This window comes from Bacillus rossius, chromosome 12, assembly GCF_032445375.1.
Source record: "Bacillus rossius redtenbacheri isolate Brsri chromosome 12, Brsri_v3, whole genome shotgun sequence".
Classification (NCBI taxonomy): Eukaryota; Metazoa; Arthropoda; class Insecta; order Phasmatodea; family Bacillidae; genus Bacillus; species Bacillus rossius.
Genome location: NC_086339.1, coordinates 2617126 through 2633658, shown reverse-complemented (window position 1 = coordinate 2633658; position 16533 = coordinate 2617126). Strand labels below are relative to the sequence as shown.

The 16533-nt window shown below is 39.7% G+C and overlaps 1 protein-coding gene across 1 annotated transcript in view; it reads right to left on the bottom strand.

Annotated features, from left to right (window-relative positions):
* The window catches only part of LOC134537381 (uncharacterized), an 843397-nt gene extending 830123 nt beyond the window's left edge, over window positions 1-13274 (bottom strand). Inside the window, exon 1 of the mRNA XM_063377747.1 lies at window positions 13077-13274. The gene's annotated coding sequence lies outside the window, so the exon portion shown is untranslated. The remainder of the gene's footprint in view (window positions 1-13076) is intronic.
* Window positions 13275-16533: the final 3259 nt, after the last annotated feature.

The window sequence follows — 16533 nt, the reverse complement described above, 5'->3', positions numbered from 1 at the left end:
TTTTCCATTTCGGGCCCCGCGGCCATTGTCGGCGAGCGACCCGAGTATTGTCGCCTCTCGCCGCCGCGCGCGCTACTGTCGCGCCCCTCGCTTGTTTTCCATTAGGCAAACTCCGCGCGCCGGATTAGTCCCCGGAGAATAAAGCTTTGCGGGAAGAGGCGGGCCCCCTTGCCCCCTCTACCCCCCTACTTCCAGCCCCTGGAAGGATACAGTGTAGTACAGGGGTGTAAATGACTAGGCCAATGTTTGCGCGTCTTTCTATTATCGGGGGAGGGCCTTTTTGGAGGGGACTAGGGGTGGCGCGAGGAAAATAGATGATAGGGTGTTGGGAAGAGAGTTGGGGGGGGGGGGGTTTGGGGGGAAATAGGGGCGGATTCAGCGGGGAAAGCTCTGAATGGAATAATGAAATCACATCAACTGTTTAAAATGGCTTCATCCGTGAAAAACGATAGGGTGAAAAGTATTTCCTATGGATGGGGGGGTGGTTGCATAAAAAAGAAGGGGGAGGGAGAGTCTGATGACAGGATGCGCGCCCAGGCGAGTGCCCGAGAAAATTGAGTTTGAATTTTTGCAACGGGCTGATAGCAGCCGGGGAGGTTATCGCTGCTGCGGTGTTGCCACGTCTTTCCTCGACGCGCAGCCGGCGGCGGGGCGGCAACAGCGCCATCGCACAGCCGCGACAGAAGGATTTCTTTTTCCTAACCTAACTAAAAACTAAGTGTACTTGGGAGGGTTCCGGGTTATGGAGGGAGACTAAGTGCGTCTCAGGCCGAAGCCTATACGCTTTAATCATGCAGGAGAGGTAGCAGGCATTCATGTGCTAGGAGGGGGATTGGCCAGCCATGGCAGCGATTGGCGCCATGACTAACTCCCCTCACTGACTATCCTAGACTAAAAACCAGATAAGTTGGGCCCAGGTAAAACCTGCATAGACACAGGGAAAACCCTGGGCACTTACATGCGGGGTGCAGAAGTCATGCAATCAGGTTGGTTACGGGAGACAGAAGGATGGTTCAGGAAGAAGAGTTGGACAGAGTAGAAAAGAGTCTCATATGCGGAGGGTTGGGCTCTTGGACGTTGCTGTCCGCATTATTTTTGGATGTCACGGGTTGTCCGCGACAGAAGTGCGACTTGCAGAGGAAACTGAAACCATAACTCTATCCGAATACGTATGAATGCGTCCAAAACATACACACCCCTGCATCCCTTAGCCAATCCAGCCTCACTGTAGAGGACGCAGTTATAATGGATGGACAGCATCCGAGTACTTCTACTGCTAGCACATTCTGTTTTCAGTTGGTCGTACTAACGTTCACTTATCCACTTAGGGTCAGGATATCTACGAATATTCAGCAAAGCGTGAATAAAAACAACTAATTTTTAAAAATATATGTAGCTTTTGTTATAAATAGGGGCAGGCATTTTTCGCGAAAAGATCTGAGCACTTATTAGACTGCAACAAGGTATACCAGCACCTGTGGTTTCTTCCTCGTGATTGGCGGCCGTCTAGCGAGAGAAGTCGTTGCCTTATTTGACCGGGCCACTCAAGACGAGTTTACTTTCGCGATGAATCACTGCGATTGGTGTTGTAACAATCGATATGTACCTGGGAGAAACTCGCCCAATCAAGAAACACAAGACGATGCTATATAGTTGTTTAAATTTCATGTAGTCTCGTAATCTTTTCGCAAAATCAACATGCTCTTAGACTGTTTGCGAACAAACGGTAAAAAATACTTATAATGAGAATTTAAATAAAATTAACGTTCTTTATTTGTCTCTATTTTAAATAACCTTTCGAACAAATATCTTGCCAAAAATCAGAAGTAATATAATTTAAAAACAGAATAAAACACGATTCCGAACCTGGCGAATGTCGGTGCGCATTGCTAGATGTGAGTCTGACTTCTTGGAAATCTCGATTTAGTGGACGCATGCAGGTAATCATCGGCGTCCAGTTGTCCCTTGTGAGGATTCTTAGGCAGCACAAGGATGCTCGCAGCCAATCAGTGCGCTTCTACTGGATCCCTTGGGCACTCGTGAGTAGCGCGACATGTGCCGCTATCTGTCGGGTGGGCCCACAACTAGCTACTATCAAAAAACTACTCGGGGTGGGAGGTTCAGATCCAAAGTATTGAGTTATTAATGTTTATTTAACTACTTGGCGACTAATTGCTCAGTAACAACAGATTTAAACTGTAATAAAAAAAAAGCATGATGCATACAGATTAGTAGGAGATGCAAAATTTCTGGTATGCCACCGCACAAAATATGTAGCTACCAAAATAAAATAAATAAATTTTTACTGGTTTGTTTGCCTGATAGTAGCTGACGCATTATTTCCCACAGTCAATATAGCTATGTTAGTAATATATAATGGCAGCAGCTAACTAGCGGTTGGGCTTTTAAGACACTATGTCACAAAAACCAAATTTTTCATGAGAGCAGTTTAAATAATTTTAAACAGTGCTTTACTAATTTACTCAACTATTTTAAACTCAAAATACTATATTTTTGACATATCGTAGATCTTAGTGTTGTGTGCCACTAGAAAGAACGTAAAACGGTGGTAAAGTTTATGATTAAAAGTGCATTTTACCCAAAATTACATAAAGTGTTATGCCTCCGAGATACATATAGCCTATATACTTTGGAAGCTTTCAAAAGCCATTCGCCGGGATGGAGTTTCAGTCGTTAAACACTAATGCATTCGATCATAAACAACACTTGTGCATTGCGGGAAGATTATTGCTGAAGACGAGTCTTTGTTCTAAACATTTAAACATTCAAAAAAGAAAGAAAAAAAAACATTCAAAATACTCTAACCCGCATTACCATTTCTCTACTTTTCCTTTACTGTAGCAGTATTTTTCTTTTTGCAAAGCAAAATATAAATGTTATTGTTTGAACGTAGTGAAAAATGTTTGATTGGCACTAAATCACGTGAAACCCAGTTTCAAAGCACGGCTGGGTCGCTAGCAAGGGGAAACCTTGAGGAGGAAAACATTATCTTTAATAGTGCACTTTGACTGTTCTGAGCGCTTATCTTGCCAGGTGTTGTGTTGTCTAGAAGGTACGTGTCAGAAGGTGTCAGGGTGTGGACGATGTTGCCGCAGGTGTGGTTCAAGAACCGGCGCGCCAAGTGCAGGCAGCAGCTGCAGCAGCAGCAGCAGCAGCAGCAGAGCGCGCAGGCGCAGATGGGCGCCGCTCCCGCCGCCGCCAAGAGCCCGCGCGCCGCCGCCAAGCCCAAGGCCGCCAAGCCGTCGCCGCCCCACTCGCCGCTGCTCAAGAAGGAGCCGTCCCCCGGGGTCCCGGGCTTCCAGCAGCGAAGCTGCGGCTCCGGTCCCGCCTCCCTGGCCACCCCCAGCCCGCCCGCCACCCCCGGCGGCGCCGCCTACCAGCACGACGCCGCCGCCTACAACGGCTTCTGCTGGGGCGGCGCAGCTCCCGCCGCCTCTCCCGCCAACTGCTACCCGCAGGGCTACGGCTCGTACTACGGCAACGTGGACCCGTACTTCCCGCCGCCGCACCAGGCGTCGGGGGCGGGCGCCGGCGGCGGCGGGCACTACGCGGCGCACGGCTTCAACCCCCACCACCACCACCACCACCACCACCACCAGGGGTACTCGGGGGCGGGCGGGGTGCCGCCGCCGCCGCACCAGGTCTTCACCGCCTCCAGGCACGCAGACTGCAGCCTCGAGTACCAGGCGGCGCCCGACAAGTACCAGATGGTGTAGCAGGACTCGTCTGCCGAACACGCCTGGTACACACCGGGACATGGCTGAGGGAAGTGTCAACACTCCCGAACGATGCGCCCTTGTTCACGACAGCCACAGGCTCAGGACTCCCTCAGGAGCGACGTCTGGGCTTGGAGCGACTCTCGGTGAAAACTCTCCCGGAGTTTATCGTCACCTCGCCTCATAGTAAACTTCCCTTTAAGGCGTAAGAAGAACGAACATCGAGTGTGGGTCGTGTCTAATAGCAGCAGGGACGATTATGCGTACACTCTTACAAACGTGTGTGTGTCAAAACCTTCCGCTGATCATTCCGTATTTCACCAGAAAACTGTTGGTCATTATCGCCCCTGACAGATTTAAAAATGGAATTCTTTAAACTGTTTTTTTCCAAAGAAATTCAACGGTTCACCGCGGTTCTAAGAGGTTCAGATAGAAAGTGTATACCGGCTCAAGGGGTTTGAGACACTCGACAGGTTCGTGCGTGTTACCAGCTGGACCACGCTGTAGGAACTGCAGGAAGATGTTTTTGTGAGTTTTCTGTTTGAATTTGGCGCGTCGACCCAACACAGCTTCACGCGTACCAACCTCCGTACTCCCGGTGATCGAAACGCGAGGACAGTTCTACCAGGTGAGGACGAACTTCCGTCGAAATGACTCGTTATCCTTGAACTATCGAAGCTCGTGCCATTGCCATTGCAGAGGCCAATCTTGTGTGGTGCTACATCGAAACTTTGACTTTGTCACTTTTCCAATGATGTGAGAGCTTGTGCTTTTTTTAAATGTGAATATGTGATTAAACTTTAATTTGTGTTAACATATTAGTGAATATTGCCTAGAGTTTGATGGCTCAAATTTTATTAAAACCGTAAATTAGTTTTTTTCTCTAATATTTAGCCTAAGCTATGTGCTCTTTCATTATGATAGTACTATCAAAATCAATATATTTAATACAGGAATGACTTATCTTCGAGCCTAAATTTACAAAGCTGTTGAAGCTGATTTCAATCTCTTTTTCTTTCTTTTTTTTGGTGTAAAAATATACTCTTGACTTAGGATACTTTATCCATAAGTACCCTGCATTATCTGAATAATAACAACTCACGACTACTTTAAGAAGTCGTCATTTTATATGTTTTACTTTATGATAAACAATATGCTTGATGGAAACATTTCATAGCAATTTTAAATAGTCAGGATGAAGTATAATGTAAATTTTTGAAGTGAAGACACCTGAAAGTTTTTTTGCGCTAGTTATTATCGCCTATCAAAAAAAAAAAATTGTGCACAAACAATATTTTGAACCAACGAGTGACATTTTAGTGAGGACTGGGAGATAATTAAATTAAAACTAACGTGGTTTAATTCAACTGGCATGGCAGTTTGAGTGCCTTTATTTAAACTATATATGTATACTCTGTCAACCAGGATAACAGATATCTTTTAATGTCCTATATATGGTAATGCTTATCACAAAATACATCATACAAATCGTCAAAAGTCTTGTCACTCTCACTACAAAAACCAGAGGTTTTTTTAAAATACAACAACGTTTGATTAAACATACTTATCTATGTGATTATTTTAAAATGTTAACTACTTGTTTCCAGATCCAACTTCAAAAAGTTGTCTTGGTATGAAAGACATAATAAATTTTAACTGTGACATGGGAAATGTATTTCTGATATCCTTAACAACGCTACTAGGAAGTATTCCATAAAGTAACTAATTAATAATTACAAAAAATCATAATGTATGGAAGCATACATGTTTAGTGTTCGTACGCCTCGTTAATACCCTTAAAACTGCCTTAATTTTACTTTAATTAAATTGGGACCCTTAAAAACTCTTGAATTTCTCTCATACTCCTTAAAATCTCCTTAATAAAGGTCAATAGCGTAAAAGTAACTGGCAAATGCAGGTATTATAATGTTTTTTTTTTTTTTTTATCCGACGTGGCAGCAACAACGCTTGTCGCATGCGCAGTAGAATTACAGAATTTCGGGCCACTTTATTACAATTTACATATTAAAAATTGAGTTCATTTTCAGTTTTATTTGTATGCCACCTTTAAACTAAAAAAGGTGTGTTTTGTTTTACTGTCTCACTGTAAACTTGTAATATTAAGTAAATATTTTTTTGATCAAATTAAATTTTGGGGCTGATTAGGTATGTGTTCCAGAGATAGTTCTGGACAATTAGAAATGGGAGTAGGGGATGTGGGGTTAATCTGTGAGTATTGAACCAAAGAACAAATTTTTTTCATTAGTTAATTAACGTTGTATTTTCTTTAAAGGATTTTGTGTTATTATAGTTTTCTACCTCTATATAGTGGTGAAGGCGATGAATTAAGGAGTCCTTAGAAACTGGTAGGCCACTGTGAGGCAAAGCTAATTTGTATCTGTCGCCGGACAACTGCGTCCATTCATGGTGTCCCCGCCCAAAATAATAATAATAATAATAATAATAATTTTTTTTTTATCTTAGAAGTACAAACTGTCTTGACGCGCGACCTTCAAAATCTTGAACACGCCCATATCCATACATTGAGAATACGCGGTCAATTGTAACATCGAAGAGTTGGCAGTAGCGGCCGGTGATGTTAAATTATGGGTGTTCACACATTCATACATACACACATGCGAACACATTAGGCACTCATAGAGAAAAAAAGACGTCCTACCTTACTGCGTTCTTGAAGCCTGTTTTGGTGTCAGATTATCTGTGTTGGTGCGGCACCGTAGCAGTTTCTGCTTATCTTGGAGTCGTGAAAGATATATTTCGTTTATTACACAAACTCATGTCTGTATTTGTAGCCCGAATTAACACAACGAAGCTTTTGAGCAGACTAGTTGTTTTTTAAGAGATTTTAAATTGTAATTCAAAATGGTAGATCGCTGATCAAGCCTCACATAAATAATAAACAAATTGTGTTTGATGTTCTTGATTTTTCAAATTTGTGGCTGGGCTTAAGCTTATCAAAGTGTTGCACCTGAAAGCAGACTCTCTGTAAGCACTGTCTAGCTGTGTACTGATGTTTATTCTACCTAACAATGTAAGTTCAATATTTGCATTTTTGTGAGCAAGAGTGTTTTCATTTTTATTAATTTTCTCGCCCAAATGTACGAGGTCCTTATAACCTGACTTTGTCCACGCGCTTACTTCTGCACTAAAAATCAGGCACCGATAACAAAACAGAGCATTTGTTTTTACACAGCCGCATAGCCACTTGTGTTTTGTGTAAATGTTTTTGTTAAATTTACGTCTGAAAATACGTTTTTGTGACTTTGTTTCCGTAGTTATTTCTAAATGAGGCTGATCAGGACCTAAATTTTTAATTGTTTACTTTTCCTCGTACGTACGTTTTCTGTTCACCAAAATTGTTTGTACGGAATTCATTATGGCGATTTTTAAAAATCTTACATGTTTGCTGTACGCGCCAAATAACGCAGTCACATTTTCACAGTTAAAGTATTACAACAAAGGGAAACTTTATAACATACCTCAGAAAAATGTTGTCCTGCGTAAGGCACAGAAAAATATTTTACAAACGCACACGCACACTAATTATTTAAAGATATTTACGCTCGCATTGAACCACACGCAACTCCTTGTTTCCACTGGACGTAAAAAACTGAAAACGGAAAGTTTGTTTGGTTAGGGGTGATAGTATTGGAGTGGACAATACTGGCATCTACCGGGCTGATTCATAACTTATGACTTGCTTCTCTGATCAGTGCTGCTGTGCGTGCTGATATTTGGAACTACATCAATGAGCAACGAGACGCCAGGACAATCACGAGCACACCAGAGTTGCGCATGCGCAAAAGGACCGAGGCAGGCAGCGCGTGCCGTGCACAGATCCGGGAAGCATACAACTCAAGTAGTTTCGGTTTCCTACCACGTTCGTGCAACTTCGGATTTCTCTCAAAAATTGAAATTAAAAAAATCGAAGGTTTCGTTTAGGTTAGGTTAGGTCAGTCACAACATGCTTGTTTTCATTGGAAACTTCTGATTTAGCGGCTGAAGGGGCGTTAATACCAAAACGCAAAACTTCGGAAATCTTCGGAAATTTTTGCAGGGAACCGAAACAACGTGAGTTGTAGGCTTCCCCACAGATCCACTGTGAACACTACAGCGTTGCCGTATCGCCGCAATCGAAAAAATAAAAACAGACGTCCGTGACAGATGCAAACAAAGCGACGAGTGTAACTCTGGTAGCTGCCACTGGTAAAAGTAGATAAAAAAATGAACTTTTAACTCTACAAAATAAATAAATGTTCTGTAGAAAACTGGGTGTGCAAGTGCACCTGTGCTCTTTAATACCGGCCGCTACTGGAAGTCGGCGTGAGTGTTAAATAATTTAGATCAAACCATTACAGGTAGAATCATAGACACTAACTGTTCCAATAGTAGGTAGCCTATTTATACATATTTTACCACAAAAAATAAAACTCGTGTATATTGAGTACTGGAAGCTACAAAAATCGTTTAAGGGTATTCGTCTCGCTCCAGATCATTACTTAATATATTATGTCCGCATGTGCCGCCTTTTTGAGTGGCCGAACACATATCATACTTTCAGTTTAATTAGCTGGCAAAGTTAAATTTTTAACATTTTTTTTGCAGTATAGATGAAGAGATTTAAAATGTAATATAAAACTATAACTTTTTAGGTTTAAAGTCAATTTTACAGGCACCACGCAGTAGCCACTAGCATTGCTTTTAAACACAAAATTTCCAGTTATTTATTCCATTTGGTGATCCGTATCCATAATGCATGAAAATTGAGAAAATTTGACATTGCCAGCTAATAATTGGGGGGGGGGGGGGGGGTTGTAAAATAGCATTATATTTGTTGGAGTTCGAACGTTTAACTATCTTTAAACTTTGACGTAGCTTGGCTTCTGGGTTATCACCGTGTCCTTGGCGAATAATTCACTGACGTTTCGGTCGACACTTCAGTCGCCATCATCAGGGTGCAGTTAGTTACCTGCGAACATTAGATATTATTTTTAACTTTAACGTTTTCAACGTGTTAAACGTAATGATAAAATAATTGTTTGTAACGGGACATATACCCTTAAACGTGAAGCATCGATACGAAGGATGGGTTGAAATGGAGCGCCCCGAGAAAAACCACCAGCTCACGGCAACGTCCGACATGTTTCCCAGTTGGGAAGACTCCTGGTTCAGTGGCGCTGGAAACTGCCTGCGCCGGAGGTGAGTTATTGAGCTCAGGAGCCTTAAAACATATGACATTTACATAACCATATTTGATTACAAAAAGCTTTTACTAGAGACCGGAAAAATTCGCGGATTCATATCGCGATACGCTAAAATCCAAATACATATACCTTTAAACTGCTTTTGTTATTGGTTCACTGTTCATCTGGATGACTCTGGGCCAATGGGAAACACTCAACCTAAGAAGTATCGTATCACAGGCAAACCAGTAAGGACGACTCACAAGTCAGCAGCCAATGAAAAGGCGTTATTTCCCCGAGCATACTGAGGACTGTGTAGTCTATCCTGAAGGCCATCGAAAACGCGAAATTTTCCAGTCCCTAGCTTTTACTACCAAATAATTACGTTTTTTAATGTTTTTTTTTATGAACTTACAGCAGGCAAATGTTTGTAACAGTCCTAGCGGTTAACTGAAAAACATCTGGTATACGTGTACAATCATCAAATCGAAATTAGGTTTTCCACCAACCACATGATAGGAAGCATTGCACTGGGTTACAAACATAAAGCGAGGTGTGTTTTATTGCTACCACAATGACACCAAGGACCCCAGTACTCACTGTAAGAGAATAAAACCAGTCTTGGACACACTGGCGCTGAAACTTAATGAGTGGCATATCTATAGCATACTCCGCACATCACATTGCCGCATAGCACTTATCCCTACGTAAACTCATGCGTCTGTTACGTGAATGTCAGTTCGTGCGCATCATGCTGAAAATCCGTCCGAGTACTATTTTGCTAAATACTACTAGACGTACGCGCCAGTCAGTTCAATAACGTCTTGCTCCTGGGTCAGCAACTTAGAAACGCACAACTTAGAAATGTCATAAGTTAGAAACACACCTATTCGAAATGTCATTAGTTAGAAACACACAACTTAAATGTGTCATAAGTTAGAAATACACAACTTAGAAATGTCAAGTAAGAAACACAACTTAGAAATGTCATAAGTTAGAAACACAAAACTTAGAAATTTCATAAGTTAGAAACACACAACTTAGAAATTTCAAGTTAGAAACACACAACTTAGAAATGTCATAAGTTAGAAACAGAAAACTTAGAAATTTAATAAGTTAAAAACACAACTTAGAAATTTCATAAGTTAGAAACACACAACTTAGAAATTTCATAAGTTAGAAACACACAACAGAAATGCCATAAGTTAGAAACACACAACTTCAAAATGTAACTTTTGGACAGTCATAGATAAGACCTGTTATACAACTTGGAAACACAACCAATCTCAGTTGCTATCACAATTCATGCTCGCTTGACAGACGTCTACGTTTCCAACAGTGTTTGGGAGGCACTATCTATGTCCCAGAATATTCTCAGTTTGGCCTGTCGCAACTTTAATTTATCTTGCTGGCATAAAAATGCCAATTTCATAGTCTGTGCAAATCGTGAACTAATTAATTTCAGTAAGCTGGCTTTATTTTTCAAGTTCGCCGCTGGCGTCATCCAGCTTTGTTAACGTATGTAAATTATAAAAAAATACTTGGTTGCACACACCCCCATCCTAAATAGGGTGTCTTGTAGACGCGTCTGCGGCGGCCGACAAACTAACAGAAGAAATCAAATGCAGTTCTAAATGTCACTAGGTAAGAGCTATAGGTATACGTAACTAGTTTTAGTGTCTGGTATAGAAACAATGTCTGAAGAGGGGACATGGCGTGGGCAGAGATTGGAAAGGATACAGATGGAGCATTAGCCGTCAGACGTGAAGCCGTTTATTTCCCCTTCTTTTTTCCTTCTGATTTTCACATACCAATATGGCGTACGTTTGTTTATATTTGTGTCAGCCGTTCTAACCTGTTTTTATTAACGTCTATAGTTAGGCTGTCCCGAAGAAAAATAGATCAAAATATTACTTTTTAATATGTATATAAATATATATAAAAAGTCCAAAACGAATTTCCATAATACAATTATAATGACACGAGATGACAAATTTTTCTCCAATTTAGCCTCCAATACAGGCACGGTGGATAGGCTACGTTTGTAAATAAAATGCCGCCATATTGGCACGTGTAGTACCACTCCCCTTATGGCTTCACTCCCCCCCCCCTTTCTCTAATCAGGCCTTATGCTCCATTTGTATAGTTCCCTAATCTCTGAGCGTGGGGAGTGACAGTCCAACAAAACAACCCAGGTCTGTGTCCTGTAGAGATAGTACATTTGTGAACCAAAGGATTTCATCCAAGTATTTTTTTATATAATAAACTTGTGCAGCCAAAATTACTGAAACAATAGAATTACGAATTTTAAGATTATGTATAATCTCGGATTGTTGAATACCAGTATTGCATTTCCTGCAAACTACGTTACTGACACGTGAATATTTTGACGTGACAACGTCTAATAAATCGATGAACGCCAACTGCACGCACGTAAAAGTGTCCCGCTACGCACATTGTCCCGTTACGCTCATTGTACGCTTGCGCCGCATCTATCTCTCTTCCACTCGATTGTAACAACCATCGATTTGACTTTTTCGAGACACATTAAACTTGAAACACTCCCATTCGTTTCCTATTTTTCCTATCATCGTCCTATCCTTAACAGAATAATACAGATTGGAAGAAGTTATCTAGCAAACATGTATAAAAGTTATAGTTAAAATAATCTGTTCGTTAAAGTAATAACCATATTTGAATTAGTGAGTGTAAATAAAAGTAAATTTATCAATTAAATTGTAGATTTCATTTCACTCCTTCTTTGTATCCATACAAAATAGTGATAATTCAATAAAAATGATTCAATTTTATTCATAAAAGTATGCAATCATTTCATCAATGTTTTGTTATGACGTCACGTTAAAATATCGTCTGTAAACCGACTTTACAATAATTTTTTTTTTTTTAAAGTTCCGTACTCTCCATTTGACTGGAAATAACACCGTACCACCTCGACACACTCCCCCAGTTTGCTTCACGCTGGTTCCACCCCCGCCTGTCAGCTACTAGACAAGCAGCACGAGACAGTCTACGCGGGGTCTGCTCTATGGAGCTGGTTGCGTCACCCCCGCGGCGGCACGTGACCCGAACAATGGCGAAGTCGCCCGAACAATGGCGAAGTTGGCGCTGGCGAGGGAAAACAGCGGTGTTTGCGTGCGGCGTGTCGTCAGCAATCCGCACGATCCGGGAAAACAACATCTGCCCTATTGGTTATTCCCCTTCATTGTCATTGCTGCTATTTAAAACCTTTTATCACGAAATACCCCTCTCGTGCATTTCATGATTCGTCTTAAATGTTCTCAAAACTAATACTTACTAGAAGAGACCGGAAAAATTCGCGAATTCATTTCGCGATAGGCTAAAATACAAATCGTTATACCTTAGTGCTGCGTCTGCTATTGGCTCACAACTCACCTGGATGACTCTGGGCGAGTGAGAAACACCCAAGCAAAGCTTTATCGAATCACAGGCTGCTACGCTGGAACGTCTCACAAGACAGCAGCCAATGAGTGGGTGGAATTTTTCTGAGTGTACGTAGAACTGTGGAGTTCATCCTGCAGTTCATTGAACCCGCGACTTTTTCCGGACCCTACTTACTAGACATTTTCTAATAGCGATAAAATGTCACGCAAAGTGTTCGTAATTATGTTCACTTGCTCGACCTCTTACGAGATGAGGAGTAAAAAATTGTTTGCGTGTACTTATGTACCTACGCGCGCTTTAAAAGTTATAGTTACTTGGTGTAAAAAAATAACTTGAACTTTGCATGAAAATGATTAATAGAAACAAAATAATAAATTGACGGAGTGATATTATAAAGACTGTTAATAAAATATAAATTCAGTCAAATTAAAAAAATTAAATAAATACACAGTATTCAAAATTAATGTAAACACGTGTATAAAAATAATATTATTTAGTAATATAGTCAAGATAAATAATAATAAAATAATAACGTAATTATTTAAAATAAATATAAATAATACATACGTAAACATAATCTCAATGTCTCCTATGAAAACGACCAGGCGACTTCTAAATCCTCCACAGACACTCCCTGCCAGCGAAAATGAAAACTTACAAGCAACCTGAAATCGTTATACATATGTGAACGTAACCTCACTTATATAAATACAGTGGTAAACGTTTTGTAAATACAATTTCTATCGCTAATGTTAACAATAAATAAATGTTTTTAATTCTTTGGACCAGAATTAAATACCAATAACTAAGGTATATGATTTAAAAGCACACATATAATTTTTAATTGTATGTGGCTTTTTTTTTTTTAATTCTGTTCATTATTGTTGCGTGGTGCGAGCGCATCGTAAAAAATCACTTATACCAATTTTTAATGTTTTGAACAACGCACAACGCACGTTGGTATTAAATTCTCTTGAACTCTTGCACGATCGATAAACGGACCAAAGAAACTCATAGGCCTACAGAGTGCTTTGTTCTGTGTCAGGAAATAGAGGAATGCGTTGGTGAACCTTTTAACGCTGTGAAATTCCCGGCAACGATGATTCCTGGAACTGCTAAATTCCTCGTTTCTGAGAATACCCCCTTTTTCACCCCCTCATCAACCCCTCCCATCACTGTTGACCTGCCACGCCAGACTTGTCACGTCCCGTTAGAGCGGACAAAGCGTCGCGAACAAAAAACCTTTTGTAAACATCCAGGCATAAGCTACCCCATGGACGAGAGCTCTAATTTATTTATTGTCTTTAATGGTTGCAAACTTATTTATTTATTTATTTATTTATCGTCTTTATTGGTGACGAAGTTAAGGCGGTACGCCTTTTCTTACACTTAACAACCTATCTGCAATTACATCAAATAGTGGAATATTAATAATTAAGCATGATATAAGCAGATGTTGACTAAATATTAAGAGAACAAATTAAAATTTTAACTTAATGTTCAAATATTAACTATTACAAAAGATTCAACCATAACTAATTTAAAGTAATTAAAAATTAAGCTTGGACATACATAAAAATGAAAGTAATTAAACATACAGCAAATAGTATCAAAACCGGAAAAAAAAATAGGTGCTACTACTTAAGGCATAAGGTTGCGAAATACACCGTTCAATGTCGTCAATGATTCCATAACCACAGCCGTATGTATGTGTAATGTTCGTAACACAAATCTGCTTAGTTCCTGTTTTATCTTTAGTTGTGTATAATATCCGGATTTTAGTTCTTAAGCTATTGGATTAGGTTAGTATAGTAGGTATTGTAAGTTTTATGAAGTATGATTTTTGTGTAGTTTTGTAGTACTGTGATTAAGTGTAAGTGAAGGCGTAATGCCTTAACATCACCATTAAGTAAATAAATAAATATTTGCATTTCGCTACATTAACAACGAATATTAAAAATGAAATAATAAAGCTCAACAAAAAATTACTTGAATAAATATTATACTTATAAGATAGAAACATGACATACTCATATCAACCATTACTCCAAAAAATTAAATAAAGTAATGACATACTTCGTTTATCAAAGTAAGTAGCTAGCCAAACATTTAGCAGTAATTTTCTCAGTAATTATGTAAAAATATTCAGCAGTCAAACCTAAAATTTTGGTAAAGTTACCTATCGGTTAAGCCATGCGCTATTGGAATAAACTAAGTATGGTAACTAAAAGTGCATTGAAATAAATTGTGGTTATAACTAGAGGCCGGAAAATTTCGCGTATTCATTTCACGATATGCTAGAATCCAAACAACTGTACCTTTATATTGCTTCTGTGATTGATTCACAGTTTATATGAAGGACTTTGAGGCAATGAAAAAACATTCAACCAAAAATGTATCGAATCGCAAGCGTCCCAGTTGACAGATGTCACGAGTCAATAGCCAATGAGCAGGTGGCATTTGCCTGAGTAGGTACGGGGTTGTGGAGTCTATCCTAGAGGTCATCGAAAGCGCGAATTTTTCCGGTCTCTAGTTATAATACATTTATATATAATACAAACACGTTTTATGGGCACTTTTAATATTAAAAGTAATAATTGACTGTATCGAGGACTACGACTGTATATTTGATTTAACGCTGTCTCGGACAGTACTGCGGTGAGCCCAAATGCGAAGTGTAAGCTTGCAAACCAGCTGTGGCCACTGCTACCCTGAAGATCGCGACCGCTATGTCGAACGAAACGCCAGACAAGACGTTTGACTCTGGCGCGACCACTTAACAAAACACAGACATTGGCTGCGAAAGTCAACGTATTTTTTTATGTAGCTACTGTCTATACACATTAATTTATTGATTTTTTTTATACGGTGAAATTAAGGCGTGCCGCCTTGTCTACTACTTAACCACATACATGTTATACAATTAAATGTAAAGTTTCAACAGAAAAAAACATAGTTATAATAACCTAAATAAAAGACAAACAAGAAAATGACAAACAACATACAAAATACAATACAAACTAAATATGCCCATTACTAGCAAGTAATGAAACATGATTCACGCATATTAAGCTCCATGTTACTGATAACACAATTGATACCATTTTTAAAACAGTATACAAAGGACACAAATATATTTAACAAAAAAAAAACTCATGCGCATGCCAAATAGGCCTACATTGGAAACTAAAAACTATTAAACGTTAAACATAAGATTAAACATTTTTAACCTATGACAAAAATTTTGAATAACTACACACACACACTTGTACAAACCTCATAAAAATTAGGATCAAATTCACTTCTTAATCCATTTTTGCAGTATTTTATGATTTATTGAGATACTTTATAGCAGACTTCCTGAAATATGAACGTGAAATATTTGTTGCCTAACTGTAGCTAAACTATTTTGTTTTCGTACGAGAAATATCCGTAAAGTAAGTACCGATTGGTTATTAAAAGAATAAACTCGTGAGAAAAAGTTTTTATTGGCAGTTTTAGTTTACTACATGCATATCTACTTCACATTTTCACATAGTCACCGTTCAGTTCCAAACACTTTTCGTAACGCTGCATTAATTTCTTTAACCCCTCCGCATAGAATTTCGCCGCCTGGAAATTAAACAAGCTGGCAATTGTAATTTTGTAATTTGTGCGGTGATTGGAGCGCTTCAACGTTTTCCAGACATGTTTATTAAGCGCCTGTACACGGGCTACACGCTTATTGCGTATTGGAAGTCCTTGATGCCTATGACTAGGGACTAGAAAAATTCGCGTATTCACTGACCTCCAGGATAGACTCCAAGATCCTGTGCATACTCGGGCAAACGTCACCTGTTCATTGGCTACTGACGTGTGAGGCGTCTCAATTGGGAGACTCGTGATTCGACACTGCTTTGACTGAGGGTCTGTAATTGGCACACAGTCCTCCAGGTTAACAGTGAACCAATAGCAGAAGTCGCACAAAAATACAATTATTTGCATTTTAGCGTGTCGTGAAATGAATCCGCGAATTTTTTCGGTCTCTACCTATGGCCAAGACGCCCGTTATATTTCAATGGTTAAAAAATGTTTAAAAGAAACATCAATTAAAATACAAAATTATGTGCCTACTTTCGTAATTATCTCGCAAAACGTATTTCATATACGCGAAAATAACCATATCCATG